This window comes from Cynocephalus volans, chromosome 18, assembly GCF_027409185.1.
Source record: "Cynocephalus volans isolate mCynVol1 chromosome 18, mCynVol1.pri, whole genome shotgun sequence".
Taxonomy (NCBI): domain Eukaryota; kingdom Metazoa; phylum Chordata; class Mammalia; order Dermoptera; family Cynocephalidae; genus Cynocephalus; species Cynocephalus volans.
The window spans coordinates 12,861,289-12,878,186 of record NC_084477.1 but is presented as its reverse complement, the minus strand read 5'-3'; positions in this window follow the sequence as shown (position 1 = coordinate 12,878,186).

The following is a 16,898-nucleotide window of genomic DNA, read 5'->3' as shown; positions in this document are numbered from 1 at the left end:
AAACTTGGTGAGGTTAAGTTAACTTCTCTAAGCCTTGGTCTTTTTTTCTAAAATGCATTGCTGTGATGGTACTGGCATAAAAACAGACACTTGGACAAAGGGAACAGAATAGAGAATCCAGAAATCAACCCACTTACTCACAGCCAACTCCGACAAAGGCAAGAAGGACACACACTGGGGAAAAACTGCCTCCTTAATGAATGGGATGGAAAAACTGGACTTCCATATGTAAAAGAACAAAACTAGACCTGTATCTCTCTCCATATACCAAAATCAACTCAAAATGGATGAAAGACTTAAATATAAGACCTGAAACTATAAAACTCCTGAAAGAAAACATAGGGGAAACCCTTCAGGAAGGAAGACTGCACAAAGACTTTATGAATATGACCCCAAAAGCACGGGCAACAAAAGAAAAAATGAAAAAATGGGATTGTATTAAACTAAAAAGCTTCTGCACAGCAAAAGAAACAATTAACAGAGCAAAAAGAGTGGAGAAAATATTTGCAAACTATGCATCTGACAGAGAATTAATATCCAGAATATACAGGAACTCAAACAATTTAACAGTAAAAAAACAAATAACCCGATTAAAAAATGGGCAAAGGAGCTGACTAGGCATTTCTCAAAGGAAGACATACAAATGGCCAACAGACACGTGAGAAAATGCTCAGCATTACTCAGCATCAGGGAAATATAAATGAAAACCACATTGAGATATCATCACACCCCATTTAGACGGGCTGTCAGCAAAAAGACAGAGGATAACAAATGCTGCCGAGGATGCAGAGAAAGGGAAACCCTCCTATACTGTTGGTGGGAATGTACATTAGTGCAGCCATTAGGGAAAAATGGAGGTCCCTTAAACAACTACAGATAGAACTGCCATATGATCCAGCAGTCCCACTGCTGGCTGTGTACACAAAGGAAAGGAAATCATCATGTCAAAGGGACACCTGCACTCCCATGTTTATGGCAGCTCTATTTATAATAGCTGAGAGTTGGAACCAACCTAAATGTCCATTGTCGGATGACTGCATAAGGAAACTGTGGTATATCTACACAACGGAATACTACTCTGCCATAAAAAAGAACGAAATCCTGTCATTCATAGCAACATGCATGAACTTGGAGAAAATTATGTTAGGTAAAATAAACCAGATACAGAAAGAGAAATACCACATGTCCTCCCTCATAAGTGGGAGCTAAAAAAATAAAGAGATAAATAAAAAAAGAAAGATACAACAATCACAATAATAAATGGAACTATCAATAAGAAAGAACAGAACTGAGGTTATCAGAGGTGAGAGGGGGGAGAGGGGGATGAATCTGTAAAAATAAGTAAATAAATAATTTTAAAAATGCATTGCTGTGAAGATGAAAAGGAATAAAATAAAGGGCTGGAGCATAGTACATGCTGAATAAATGAGGCTTTATCATCAACATCATCACTTATACTATAAGGTGGTTGCTGGCCACCTTGCAGCAATGCAGACTCAGAGATTCAGGGCACACATACGGTGCAGTGAGTCTCCCAGGACTTCTTGGCACTTATTTCTAGAACAGGTGCACATCAGAATTGTAGTATTTTAGAATACATGTAATAAAAATGGAAATAAAATGGAAATTTTCTAAAATTTCGGTTTGCTGAGTTCTGAAATGAGTTAAGAGAAAATATATGAAAAGTTCTCTAGGATTTTGAAACTGGAAATCTGAGTTGACCAGGAATGGGCTAACTCTTAGGACAATTAGGGCCTCTCTAATCCTAATTTTATAATTATCCAATGGCAATTCCAGATTTAATTAATTTCACTTCATCAATAAGGTCTTTAATTTATCTGATCTTCTTTCTTCACTGAAAGAAGGTGAATTAAAATAACACTAAGTCTGATAGCTGACTTTCTGTAGAAACCTTGAGAAAGAAGTTAGTGTTTTAAGCTCACTGGGGAGCTTTGTAGGTTGTAAGTCATAATGAAAAATCTTACATCTGCCCCAATTTTTTCTTCTTTAAGGATGTCTAAAGTCCTGCCAAGCGAGCGGTAGGCTACATTGGCACATTCTGAATTAGATGACTACAGGAAAACTCTTAATTAAAAAAAGGGAATATACTTTTTTTACTCTCTGGCAGGATATAAAATTAGTCATTAAAAAAACTCCCCAAATTTGGACTAAAAAATATAGAAATGTCAATCTCCAGGCTTCTTTATGTTATAATTAATAATGATCTAAAATTGAGTGTTATCTACTGGATATAAAGATTCCAATAAAGCAATATTCAGGTAACAAATTTCAGTAGCAAAAAGCAAAATAAACTACTGTATTATATGAAGGGCTTCCAAAAAGTTTATTGAAAAACAGAATGAAATATAATACAAATATTTCCATAAACTTTTTGAAGACCCCTTGTGTATAACATGCATTAAGAAAAGAAATATTTCTGTAAAAATTAAAAAACACATAGATTCAAGTATTGGATGCTTAGGAAATTTCAAAATAAAGAAAATATGTTTTCTATTTTATGAACTGTATCTTTTTCTGTGAAAATGTCTACTTGCTAAGTCCTTATAGCTTAAGTCTACAATAAGAATTAGAGACACTGAACATAAATTTTAAGCTGTATCCAAATTATATTTCTTTCTCTCAATAAAAGCTATATTTAAAATTGGGATTAATTCTCATCCTATGATCTGTCCAAGCAAAATTTTTTTCTTACAATTGTTCACTAGAAGAAGAAACTAGGGAATTATAAATAAATGAAAGCATCCCAAACTGTTAAATTAAAAAAAGAAAAAAATTCTGAAGTAGTTTTCTTGTAAAAATTATTTTGAGTTTTGTAGTTATAAAATAAATCAAAATATCAGAGGACCAAAAATATTATACCCATGTACACACCACCAATATTAAACCGCTTGCTATATTTGCTTCAGTTCTTTTAAAAATAAATATTATGTATCATTCTCAAACATATTTTTATACTTGTAGTACAGATTAGAAATCTATAAATCTCGTAGTACTGTATTTTTGTGTTTTAAAGTTCATATAAATGGTATGTTTTATAAACAGTCTCTGCCCTACCTGTATGCACAGTTAGTTATTCAGTGAATGAATAATAATCGTTGAGTGCCTAGGCCATTGAATATGATTATTATTCAATGAATGAATAATAATCATTGAGTGCCTAGGCCATTTAGCATTATTCCACCTATGTTGAGAGAATTAAAGAAATAATAAACATAACTTTTGCTAGAAAAGTATACAGCCTAGTTAAAATGCCAAAATGAAAAACTGGTAAGTTTTTGTAATACTTTACCTACTGGATGTGTAGGGTGGAGTAATTTCCTACATACAGTATGTATGTTTGATTTAGTTAAGAAACTGTCAGTGCATAGTTCTGAGTAAAGTACTTGAAAAGGTCAATTTGATATGTTCCTAAGTTTGGAAGATCAAATTATTTAACATTAAATCATGAGCCAATTTCAGAGTATAGTCATTGTTTATAGAAGATTTTTATCTTATCTTTTCTGAGTTCCCTGATTGCACATTTAGAGACTCCCAAGAGAGAGAAAAAATAAATAAATAAATAAATAAATAAAATAAAAATCACATGCATAACACTGGTTAGTCCCAGCGAGCACAAAAGTTAATGAATGCTGAAAATAAAACGCAGGCTGCATAGAACTTACAGGTAGATATCGATGACGAATCAGATGCTGCAGAATATGTAATATAGGTAAACGGATGCAAAGATCTTTATTTTACAGCATCTTTGTAGGATGACGTTTGGAAACTTTACTCTGCACAGACTTATTTTGAAATATCGTAAATGAAAAGCTGTGCACTAGGAAGAAGATACATGCTTTCTTGTCCAGATTGTCTGAGACCCTGCATTTTCTCAGTCACAGCCGTTTGTTAAATGGGGATTTGGTGGCTACTGTGTGCAAGACCTCGAGAGCCTGATATTGATACTGGCCGTGGAATGCTCGAATTTCTTCTCTCTGTGAGGATCTGGGGTACCATTGTGCAAGTTCAAAGTCATCCAGGGACTCACACTTATGGCTATTTATTGCAATTCCTGTTGAATGAAGGCTTGCCCTTGCAGTCTGCACTATAACCCCCGCGTCTGTCTGACATAGGCGCTCACAACCTATACATTCGTTGAATGAATTGGTTAAAGTCCTGTGCACCCAGACCAAGCACTTTCTATGGGTCATCTGCGAAAAGCATGGTGCCCCCACAGTAGACACTGATGCCTTCCCGCGTTGACCGCGACCACAGGTCACCCAAGTTTCAGAGGCCATGGGCTGGGGAACCTGCACCTGGAGATGACCCACCCGCGCACCCCGAAGCGCCGTGACAGTCACTGCAGAGGCCGGCTCCGGGGGTGGGAAGAGGCGTCCAGCGGGGAGCTCAGGGTCAGAGGGCAGGCACCGAGGTCCTCCCGCAGGGCGCCGGGGAGCGGGCTGTGCGCTCTCGCCCCGATCCCCGGCGCGGCCAGTAAGCGGCGCTGGGCCCCGGCGGGGAGGAGCGGGCTGCGGATCACCTGCAGCAGCAGCAGCGGGGAGCCGGCCGGCTCCTCCCCGCGCCCCCGCTCCCCGCCCCCGCCGCCGCACTCGGCCGGGCTCCGCGGGCTGGGCGCACTCGCTCGGAGGCGCCGGGGCCGAGCGCATCGCCGGTTGCGGGCGCCGGGCCGTCCTCCTCCCGCACGGTGCGGCGCACGGAGGCCTCGCGCCCCGGCCCGCGCGCTGCAGGCGGGGACCTCCCGGCGCACTCCGGGCAGCCGCAGCAGCAGCAGCAGCAGCGCGAGGAGCCGCCGTCGCCGTCGCCGCTGCCGCTGGGCTCCCCCGCTGAGCCATGGCCGATGGGGGCGAAGGGGAAGATGAGATCCAGTTCCTGCGAACCGTAAGCGCCGCGCGTCCTCCCCAGGGAAGGGGGCGCCGGGGCATCGGCGGGGGCGGCGCGCGCGTGTCTGTGCGCGCGGGTGCGGAGCCCGGGGACGCAGCGTGGCCGGCCGGTGGGGGCGCCAGGCTCGGCCCGCGGGCTCGGGGACCGGCAAGAGCCGGGGCGGGGGAGGAGGAGGTGGCCGGGGCGGCGCGGGACGGCCGGGGGACGCCGGTTCTCGGGTTTCCGGGCTGGCAGCGGTGCGCGGAGTCCGTGGAGCGCGCCTCGCAGGCGGTCCCCGGGGCTTGGGGTGCAGGAGGCTGCCCTGAGGTTTTCCCCCAAGTCAGGGTGCTGCGTTTAAGGGGACGGGCCGGGGGTCGCCTCCGTGGTGCCCGCGGCTCCCGGGGCTGGTGCCTCGGCGGTGCCGCGAGCGCTTGGAGAACCTGGAAGTCACGGGAAGCGAGTGTGTCTGTGCGTGTGCGTGTCTGTGTGTCTGTGCGCGCGCGAGTGGGAGGGCATCGTGGACGTGTCGTTCTCTCAGTGCTGCTTTGATTGAATGCCAAGTGCAGCAAAGTGTGTGTGCGCGAGCGTGTGTGCGCATGGAAGGGCAGGGGGGCCGCCCGGAATTCCACACTGGGTGACAGGCAGGGCTTGCCTCCGCACGGATGCAATCATCTGTCCCCAAGTACCTCTGGGCGCTGCTCCTTCCCCCGCTGATTCGTTCCAACACTGCAGATCCTGTGGCACTGCTCACCTCCAGGCTGGAGCTGGGGGGGGCCTCTCCACGACAGAAAAGGCCCCCACTTCGTGCTCAGAGGAACCTAGTGAGCATCTTCGCAGGGGTTCCTTCCCGAAGGATCTTCCCTTCCAGGATTCCCCGGACTCCCCCAGCCTGACACTCTGCAGCTGCTGCTGGCACCTCTTCTCTTAGGGAAAAAGGAGATCGTTTCCCGGTTACAATTACCTCCAGCATCACAGAACGTCGTAGAGAGGGTGGAATTTTGGAATATTCACCAGACAGTAACTTTTAGGGGTGAAAACAGTCTTGATGTATTTGGGTATTGAACAAGTGAAAACAGTAAATTTGCTCAAGGATATGGTAAATAAATGATTGTTTTTCTCCTTTTGCTCTTCTTTTTTTGGGGGGTGGGGGGTGGCAATCATTTGTGCATTCAAGGGGGTGAGAGAATCTTTCCAAAGGATAAAATCCAGGGTCTGCATCAGAGGTCGAATGAGCTGATCTACTCTGCTCCACTGAGCATCTGCCCTTTGAAGATCTACTGGCCCAGACCGGTCTCTGAAGAGCCGGCTCACCTTGCTTGTGGGAATCTATGAAGCCCGCTAGTAATACAGTATATTTTTTTAGTGGAAAATTGTCTATAAGTTTTTTTAAAAAAATAATGAAAGCCACATTAGGTTTTTCTCAAAACGAAGGAATCTTTTATTCAGGCAGATAAAATATTTAGATGCTGTGTCATTTTAAAATTCATGTCTTATCAAACTCCATGGAGTTAAAATTAGCTAGGAAATTTTGGAAGGCTCCCTGCACTCAAGGGCTTCCTGCAGGCTTAAATGTCAAGCGGAGCTCATGGAGGTGGTGTTATCAGAATGCTTAACGGGGACCCGGGTAACGTGCTGGCTGATGGGGTTTTGCACATATAAAGTAATGTGAACTCTGTGCCACTGGGCAGCTGTCTGTCAGCTGGAGCAACACCTTTGATAAGTGGGTCCTGGGCAGAGATCTGGCAGTCCCAGGCTGGGATTTTTCTTTCACTAAAACATCCGTAGGTGGTTGTGCTGATGATAAATGACCTTGAAGGGAGGCCGCACAGGAGAGGAGGGGAATCTTGGTGTAGCATGAACATCTGAAAGGAAAACATGATACTAATTTCCCTGAAGGTTTTACAATTTTAATATGAAAATTCTCAAATCCTTTTCCAGCTTCTCTGTCTACAGCCCTCGATCCTTCCCGTTTTATTCTCTAAACCTAAGGATGTTGGTGATTCTGAAATGCTAACGGGGCTAGTAACAGAGAATGTAGTTCTTACATTAAATTCATTACTTTTTTTTTTCTGGGGCATTTAGTTCTCTGTTGTGTGTCATTTTGTCAATAGGAGTTATTTTTCCTTCTTTCTTTTTTCTTCTTTTTTTAAAAAAGCACATGGCCCAAGGAATATTAAGAATCTGTACATCTAGAAAAAACAGCTGTAAATTAAGGACTTCCCGATAATAATAGCTATTGTGCATAGAAAAAAAGAATCAGTCGTGAAGACACTGTCATTATGAAGTTCACTGGACATTTCTTGTGGTCTGATTAGAATATCCTAATTACTATCTTGAGCAGATCACGGTCTACTGAATTTGTATTCAGTGCTCCACTACATTGAGGCATTTTTCTGTCTACTGTCCATAGAAAGGTTTTTTGGGTTTTTTTTCTCTCTTTTTCTAGAAGAGGTGTGAGATCACTATTAAGGGGAGTTGAGGGGAGTGAAGTCTTTAATGGACTGTATCCGTGAGTTATGTCTGCTGCTGCTGTAAATTAATTCATCATTCGTAAAGGGGGTTTGTCTCTGTTTAACTTGTCCCAGCCCCTCTCCCATCTCTTTTCCATGATGCTATCCTGTGTAATCTGCTAACATTCCTTCCAAATGGCTATGTAGATGAATGACCATCTTCCATTCAGTGACTCCCCCCACTGGGCTGGAAATGTGCCCACTCTGACCTGTTTATCTTTGAGCGAGATGGAGATGTTTATGTAAAGTGATGTTCAGGACACTTATTTTATGATAGAAGAATCCTATCATAAAATAAACCCTCAGCCTGTGATGGATTTATTCCCCGTCATCTCCAAACGTATCCACAACTTGGGATGTGTAGTTTATTTTATTTTATTTGAAAAAATGTATTAACTTAGCAACGTAGCCACATGCCGTAATTTGGTATTTAAAAATATGGATCTTTTTAGTCATGCTGCTTTTTTTCAAGCACTCTTATAGAATTTTATAGAATTTTCTTAATTCCCCTGACATTAAGAAAACCGTCATATAAAATGACCTTGGTCAAGGGTTGATTTTTCTGAGTCTTTTGTCTTTTTGTAATTTGGGTAAGCACAGCTGAGATACTCTTGGGGTGTACTGTGTCATTTAGTTTTGTATTTATGCATAGATTGAGGCTTAAAACTTAGTCCTGGCTGCAAAAATTACTCTGATAGGAATTCTCATAGCCCTGCTCCAGCTTTCCTTTGCAGAAAGAACTATTTTACCATAGATTTCTTTTTAGTGCTTATACATCTTGCTCCATAATGACAAGATGCATCTTAGAGACTATCCAGCAATGAACGGTGATAGTTGTGAAGTATTGATGTTAATGCACAACACCATGAAACAGATCGGGCAGGAATATTTAGTCCTAGTTTGCAGAGGTACATACAGGAAGGTTAACGGTATGAAGTCAGTGCATAGAAGTACAGAAAGAGGGCGAGGGTGAAAATGCAAATCTTAGGCTAATAATGGCCTTTGCAGGAGAGCAAAGCTGCTCTATCCGATGCCCAAGTGTGTTCTAGCTTTACGACCAACAGGAGACCCAATCGATTTTTTTGGTTGTAGGCATGTCACAGAATACAAATGAAAAGACTGAGGGACCAGGGGAAATTTGCACCTTTGCTCCCCTGATAATGAGGCCCCAAGGAGCTTTCGAGAGATAGGCACCGTGGTATCTTCTCAAGCGTCTGATGGAAAGCCTGCCCAGGCTTTTGTCATCAATCAGGCTGACTTTTTTAAATTTAGACATTGGTGTGTGCACATTGGCAGGAAGGGCAGGATCTAAAACACTTATGACACTGATTTATTTGACACTCAATCTTATTTGTACTTTGGCTTTAGAGACGTGTTTTTTAATAAGGCTGAACTACCCGAGAAGGGATTCCAATGGCACAGGGTGACTCTACTCTGTCGATGGCCTCTTGGGGACAGTGAAGGAATGATGGAGCAGACATTTGTCTCCTGAAACTCTGCCATTGTGGGGATCCTATTAATGTAGAAAAGCAGCGATTGAACATCTTCTGTGTGCATGACATGATATGAAGTGTTCAGGAAGCATTCAAGATAAGTAGAGAAGTGGTTTGCAATTATAATTGCAAGGAAAAGATTTAGAGGCTGGCATAAAGCATATATAAACTCGAGGACATTAGGGTAGGAAGGGACCTTTAGAAAACATGATCCAGTCCACCTCCGCCTCTGATTTTGCAGATAAAGAAACTGAAGCTCAGAGAGCCAAAATGACTTGGCCCAGTGTCACACTCCCAAGTTCATGGCGTAGAGCAATGCAAAGTGTATGAAAATCTCCGAAGAACTGCCAGAAAGGTAGTTTATCAGCACATCATTTTTTATAGAGCAGCTTTAAACTCACTTGTTCGGTTTTATCTTTCTCTTGACTTTCATAGGGTTCCCTGTCCAAACTTGCTGCTTTGTCCTTCTAGCCACTGACAAGGAGGTCCTTTCTAAAGCTACAGTCCCTCCTGTTGCCTGATCCTGAATCAATCCCTTCTTTTTTTCCCCCCTTCTACCCCACTTACTCCTCTCCTTTATCTGGTAGCATGTTCATTTCTCCCATCTTAAAATTTCTTTCTTTGACTGTGAAACCTCCTTTAGCTGCTCAGCTGCTCTGAACGTGGTCTCCAGCCAAGGGGCTTGTCACTACTGTTTGGTTTTGGAGACACGGCACGTTCTGGGTTATTTTGATACAAACATAATGTTTTGGGGGGGTTCTTTTTACTTTTTCTACTCTGAGTCTGTGGTTATCCCACAAGGTTCTGTCTTGTTTCCTGGTCTGTGTCATCTGCCTTCACAGGCTTACCTATGTCACAAAATCTGAGATCTTTTGAATAACAGAGTCTGAAAAGATTTCACGATGATTTTCTCCAGCTCTGAGAGCCAGAGAGATGGGAGGAATTCTCCCAAAGCTCGTGCCTCCTGCAGGAGAACCCCTCGCAGACCCAACAGCCCTCCACCCCCATGTCTAGTACCCTGCGGAAGCCTCTGTTCGAACCTCCCTTCTGCCTCTTGCTCTGGACACACCATCATGAGCACATCACAGGGCCGGTTGGGGGCTCTTCTTCCACGTGGCTCTGCTGGTCAGTGGCACTGCCGATGTCAGGCTCTGGCTTTACCAGCGTGATCCTAAATTTCAGAAGACCTGGGTCTGAGGCCTGCATCCACCAATGCCTGGCTTTGGGGACTCGAGGACACTTCTTTAATTTCCTTTGCAACGTAAAGATGATATCATGCATCTCAGAGGATTTTTAAACGTCACGTGGTAGAACTTCTGTGAAAGCCTGTGACAGTGCCTGGCATATGGGAGGCGCTCAATGTATTTGGTTCTTTTTTCCTCTCCCTGTATCTGTCTTCATCTCCCATGATGTTTCTCTTTGCAGTCTAGCTCAGATTTGGATTTCTTTCATAACCTTTTCCTTCTTGTCCATGTCCCAGGACTTGTTCCAGCCTTCTTAATCCAGCAAATCAGCAACCCACGAGACCCTCCTGCCCCTTTAAACCTCCTAGTGTCCATCCCCCACTCCTCAGTTCAAATTCCTGCCACATCCAGCCTAACCTCTGTGTGTTACTGAGGAACTTTTATAATCTGTCCTTTGATGCCTTGCTTAAGAGTTTTCCATCCTACATGGAGCTTTCTCAGATCGCTCCCACCAATTCTGATTTCACCTTGCTCTGGCCATCTCTGGAGTGTCCCAATTTCACACATTCGGTCACTTCTTTGTACTCCATCCCTCATGCCTCGTGGGAGGGTTGGAACCGTGTTTGGGACATGAGTTTCCCGTGATGTACAGGGTCAGCTACAAGGACACGATGGAGAGAAATCTTACAGCAAGTCAAAGATCAGGAGAGAAAAGACCCCCTGTTAAGTGTGACGATCACTTGAATGTGTTCAGTGCAGGTGGAAGTAGTCTGTCATGACAGAAGGAGGCAAGGACAGTGGAAGTCACATGCCTTCTACAGGCAGAAGAGCAGGGAGGCTGGTGGGTGGAATTCCCAGGCGAGGGCAGAGGAGGCGTGTAGGGTGAGAGAGGCGGATGGTGGTTGCTGCCATGGGAGGCCAGCAGGAGGGGACACTGGTCTCACTCAGACATGTAAGGGAAATTTGAGAGAGGGAAGTTACTGCCACCGAGGCAGGTGATCTAAGGAGAGTAAGAGAAATAAGTAAGAGATTAAGTGAGGCTGAGTGATGGCTGCGCAAGAGAGATACAGGGTCTGGTCAGAATTTGTATTCAAAGGAGCAGATCCTAGGTGGGGAGGTGACCAGGGCATTCAGGAGCGGCCCATGGAGCAGTTTTATCCCCTTACTTTCATCTTGATTGATCATGGGAGGACACTGGGATGGGGACCGTGCCATTTTTGACCTCAGGGTTGGCTGGGGGCATATAAAGATCTTTCCAGGAAAGGTAAAATGGGGAATTAATGATCTCCGAGGGGCTCTCTGAGGTCATTTCACGTTGTCGTGTTAATAGTCCTGGGGTCACCCAGCCTCAAACCATTTAGGAGCATGAGCCAGACAAAACCTTGCCTTCAGACTGGAAATAGACACTGTGAAGGATCCTGGAAATCGTCATCCTGGAGGATCACAGGGCCAGAAACTAAAGTCCTGGTGAGCTTGTTTGTGAATCCTCTGTACTGTCCCAGCTGGAAAGGACATCTCTGGCTTCCTGCTCTCACCTGCTCCTGGGCTGGTGAAGAAGTGATCTACATTCCTGGAGGTCCCTAAAATGTTACAGTCAGCCTCAAAGCCCAGACAGAAGGTGTGTTTCTTGTTCCCATGGCCCGATAAGAGTTGTTGGTGATATTGCTGCAATGGAATGGCAGTCCAGGGCTTCCCCTGGTGGGAACTTGGAGTGCTCAGAGGGCCTGCACATAACTGCCCCCAAGCTCATGGCCCAAGCGGAGGTCTGCCTCCAGTGCATGAGCAGAGAGAGCTGCAGCCACCGATGCCTGTGTCGTGGGGAGACCTCCACTGGGTGTCTGGACTAGGCACCTTCCATCCACTAATGAATGAGTAATATCTGCCAATTTACTGGGTAAGTCTAGCTGGGGAGCTGAGGCAGATGCAGGGCAAAGTGAGTGGAACAGCAGAAGGTTCTGTGGGAGCTCAGAGGCTGGTATGAGCAGGGTTGTGGCAGGCGTGAAGACACACTTACTCACTGGGACATGTGGTTCTTAGTGTGCAGGGGGAAACCTGCATGCGACCTGCAAGCGAGGGACACAGGCTCACACGTCTCCTCATTGGGGCAAAAAGAACAGGTCCATGGGGCCAATTATTTTTTCTACTATGGCAAACACTTGTTTTTCTCTTTTAAAAATTTTGGGATTTTAAACAAGTCTCTGCACATTTGTTCCACTTCTAATGAAATTTTAAATCACTTTATTTCTCTCTGAATTTAGAATCTGCTCCATAATGTACCTGGGAGCTGCGAATTCCACTTATATTTAATACTTAACCAAAGAGATAAAATAAAAGATATATTTTGAAAGGACAAAACAAAACAAAAAAAAAAAGAAGAGAAAAAGTACAGGAAAAATCAAATCCTTAGTCTTGAGTAAATTGAGATATTGTTAAATGCTAAATATCATACTGAGTTTATACGACTGAAACTTGTATTCTCTTATTTTCCACAGCAGGTGTGTGGTTATCAAAATAAAAGGAATTATGATTTAAAATCTTTTAAAATTTCATTGGAATTTGCATCTATTTCATACTCAAACAAACTTTTCATGAGGAAAGTTTGGTCACACACACGTGTAAATGAATGAGAAATAGTACTCCGTATTTCTCTTTGTCAAATTTTGGCCCACGGTGAAATTCAGTTAAATTTGTTCATGAGAGGCAGTGAATTGGTGGTCTCTATTCTGCTTCCAGTGCTTTGGATTTTGGTGTGTATGTTTTTGTTATTGTTTTGAAAGGAGTAAGCTGCAGGGCTCATGAGTGAGTTGGCTGTGGAAGGTGCCATTTGATAGTGGGGCCCAACACAAGCCTGTCCCATCTTAGTGTGTAGGGACAGCAGAGTCCACGTGTCTTTTTGCAGTTGTCTGGGGTACCTTAGGACACATTTGAATAGTTCCAGAGGCTGCCAGAAGTTCCTCTGATCCCACACACAGTGTCAGCCCTGAGGGGTACCCATCTCTGGGGTGTGGTGCTATTTTATGCAGTTACCTACACCCCACTTTGGTGACTTTATTTCTTATAGGTTCATTTATACGTACTATCCAGTATGTCTGCTCTAAGTAGTTCATGTGTATTTTCTCATTAAATCCTTCCAAAATCTCCCAGAAGTATGTACAAAGAGGTTAAGACCTCAGCCTAATGTTTGCAGACAAAAGGGGTGGACTGTGGTTTCAGACCCAGGCAGGCTAGCAGTAGAACCCACACGGATCCTAAAGACTGTATGGGGTCCTTTTCTGCTGCAGATGGATGCATTTTTTTTTTTCATATATATATATATATTTTTTCATATATATATTTTTAATTGACACATGATATGTACAGACATTTATGGGGTACAGCGTCTTGTGTGGATACACATATGCATTGTATAATAAAGTCAGGGTACTTAGCATATTCAGCACCTTGAACATTTATCATTTCTTTGTGGTGAGAACACTCAAAATCCTCTCTTCTTGCTATTTTGAAATATGCAGTACGATGTGGTTAACCATAGTCGCCCTGCTGTGCAATAGAACACCAGAACTTGGTCCTCCTTTCTAACTGTAAATTGTACCCATGGTCCAGTCTGTACCCATTCCCAGTCTCCCCCAGCCTCTGGGAATCCTCTTCTACTCTCTGCTTCTGTGACATCAATTTCTTTAGATTCCACATATGAATGAGATCGTGTGGTACTGATCTGTGTACTTTCTGTGCCTGGCTTATTTCACTTAATGTGATGTCCTCCGTGTTCATCTGTGTTGCTGCAAGTGACAGGATTTCATTCTTTTTTATGGCTGAATAGTATTCCATCATGTACGTATACCATATTTTGTTTATCCGTCAACACTTGGGTTGGTTCCATATCTTGGCTGTTGTGAATCGTGCTGCAGTGGACGTAAGACTTCAGGTGTCTCTTCAATATACCAATTTCCTTTCCTTTGGATGTATACCCAGTAGTGGGATTGCTGGATCAAATGGTCGTTCTATTTTTAGTTTTTTGAGGAAACTCCATTCTGCTTTCCATAATGGCTGTACTAATTTACATTCCAGCCCAAGGGGTTCCCCTTTCTCTGCATCCTCACCAGCATTTGTTATTTTTTGTCTTTTTGATAAGAGCCATTATAAATGGGATGAGATGACATCTCATTGTGGTTTTGATTTGCATTTCCTTGATGATTAATGATGTGTTGAGCATTTTTCATCTACCTGTTGGCCATTTGTATGTCTTCTTTTGAGAAATGTCAATTTAGCCCATTTTTTGATCAGATTATTTGCTTTTTTGTTGCTGAGTTGTTTGCATTCCTTGAATATTCTGGATATTCATCATTTGTTGGACACATAGTTTGCAGATATTTTCTCCCCTTCTGCAGGTTGTCTCTTCGCCCTGTTGATTGTTTCCATTGCTGTGCAGAAGCTTTTTAGTTCGACGTAATCCCATTTGTCTATTTCTGCTTCTGTCGCGTGTGCTTTTGAGGTCTTATCCAAAAAAGCCTTGTCCAGGCCAATGTCATGAAGCATTTCTGTTATGTTTTCTTCTAGTAGTTTTATTGTTTTGGGCCTTACATTTAAGTGTTTCATCTATTTTGAGTTGATTCTTGCATATGGTGAGAGATAAGGACCTAGCTTCATTCTTCTGCATGTGAATATCCAGTTTTCCAAGAGCTATTTATTGAAGAGACTGTTCTTTCCCCAATGTATGTTCTTGGCACCTTTGTCAAAAATCAGTTGGCTGTAAGTGCATGGATTTATTTCTGTGGAGACGAATGTATTTTAAAACAAGAGGGAAACGATGTCCTGCTTCTGTCTTCAGGAACATAATTTATAATATTGCATGTGAATTTCTTACACTGCCAGGGCTCATGGGGTATCTACCATATAATAGGTCCTGTGTTTAATGTGTGTGGAATTGAATGGAACTGATTCTATGAGACAATATTTTAGATAATCAATACAGAATAGAGCAATTGTATGTGAGGTTTACTTGGTTATTTAAATTCCAGGTGCATGAACTACTGGGTACCTGCTTTGCTCGCATCATTAGACCAGCTACCTAGGAGATGCTGTAGACCTAGAAGAAGACGTAGTTCCTATAGAGTTGAGGTGTGGAAACAGTGGGACCTTACATGCATCAAGAAGAGGTGGTGAATGTGGCCATGACATGGGGCTCTAAGATGCCACCTCTACAAGGTGGAGTCAGTGGTGGTAAAAGCAGCTTCCATTTCATATAAAATGTGAAAATAACATGAAACACAGCATCCAGAATGTAGAACACTGTGGAAGGCAGGAAGTAAAGCTTCAGTAAAATGCCGCATCAGTGCTCCTGACAGTGCTCCCGAATTTATTTTGTAGAGTTTTCGAAAATTTCGATTCATTTTATTTTTGGAACTTTTGAAATTTGGGGGAAGGAGCTAAGGGATGAAAACATATTTCAAAGTGCCCTTTAAAAAAAAAAACCCAGTATTTTGAAGAATTGTACTTTAGGGTCGTGTAATAGTTATGAGCTTATAGGGAAAAACCATTTTTTTTTCCTTTCAGGGAAAAACAGCATATTGAAGGATACTTGGGGCACTTGAAAAATGTAGCAGAAACGCACACATACACATGCGCACACACATGCACACATGCAACACACATGCTCAGCATGCAACACACTCACACATGTAACATGCATGTGTGCACACATGCAACACACGCGCACACGTGCAACACAACACACGTGATGCGCACATGTGCACACACATGCACAATGCATCACAGTGCACACCCACACAGCACAACACACATGCACACGTGTACACACGTGCACATGTGTACACACACACCATGCACACCCACACGCACACACATGCATACATGCAGCACACACACATGTGCATACACATGTACACACACACTGGATTCAATCCTGATGCCCTTCACCTCTCTCCTTATTGCTTTTTAGACCTCCCCTCAGTCCACTTTGGTCCTGGGCACATGTGACATGATGTGTCTTCGAGGATAATGCCCATGGTGGTGAGTAACCATGATCAGCTTACAAATCCTGGCTTATAGGTTCAGCGAAACATCAGAACATTTCTTCTTGAGTCACAGACACATGAAAAGCTGTAATGAAATGTTTCTGATTGATGACTGTCAGAGAAGCTTACCATATCCAGTACCACTGCTGTCCCCTTTGTGACAGTAAAGAGGCCGTCATCCCCTGAAGATGGGGTGTCATTCTTAAGTGTAAGTGCATCGCACAGGAAAGCCTGCACATCAGCCCAGCCTGAGTCTTACCTCCTTGCAGAGGATACAAGACTGGGGAGGGAGGAGACGGAATTGTGGTTCCCCTTCCTGCTCCAGTGCCCACTCTCTTCATGTCATTCATTCTGAAATCTCTGCCAACTGCCTGCCACGTGCCAGGTGTCATGTGGGTGCTGGGACTCAGATGTGTTTGAGCTTGCAGCTGCTGTCAGAGAGTTTATTCTACTTCTGGTGGGTGGGATGGGGAAGAAACAAAAAGCCAGTGGTGGCTTTTTACAGAGTGGGTGCAGAGGAAGGATGTCCCCCTGACGGGTGTGATTGCCCAAGGCTTCCCAGAGGAGGCAGCGAGCACAGACACTAAGGAATTTCTAGACTAAGAAGGAACTTCAGGGGCCACACCCCATGCTTTTATAGTGAGGGAAGATGCAAGGACACAAGAATTTGGTGACCAGTTATTCAGCTCAGACAGGAGAACCACAATTTGTTTGATCGCCGGAGCAATGCATTTCATCTAGAAAGCAGGTGATCGCATTTATGCAGGTCAGGAAACTGAGTTGCGGAGGCGAAAT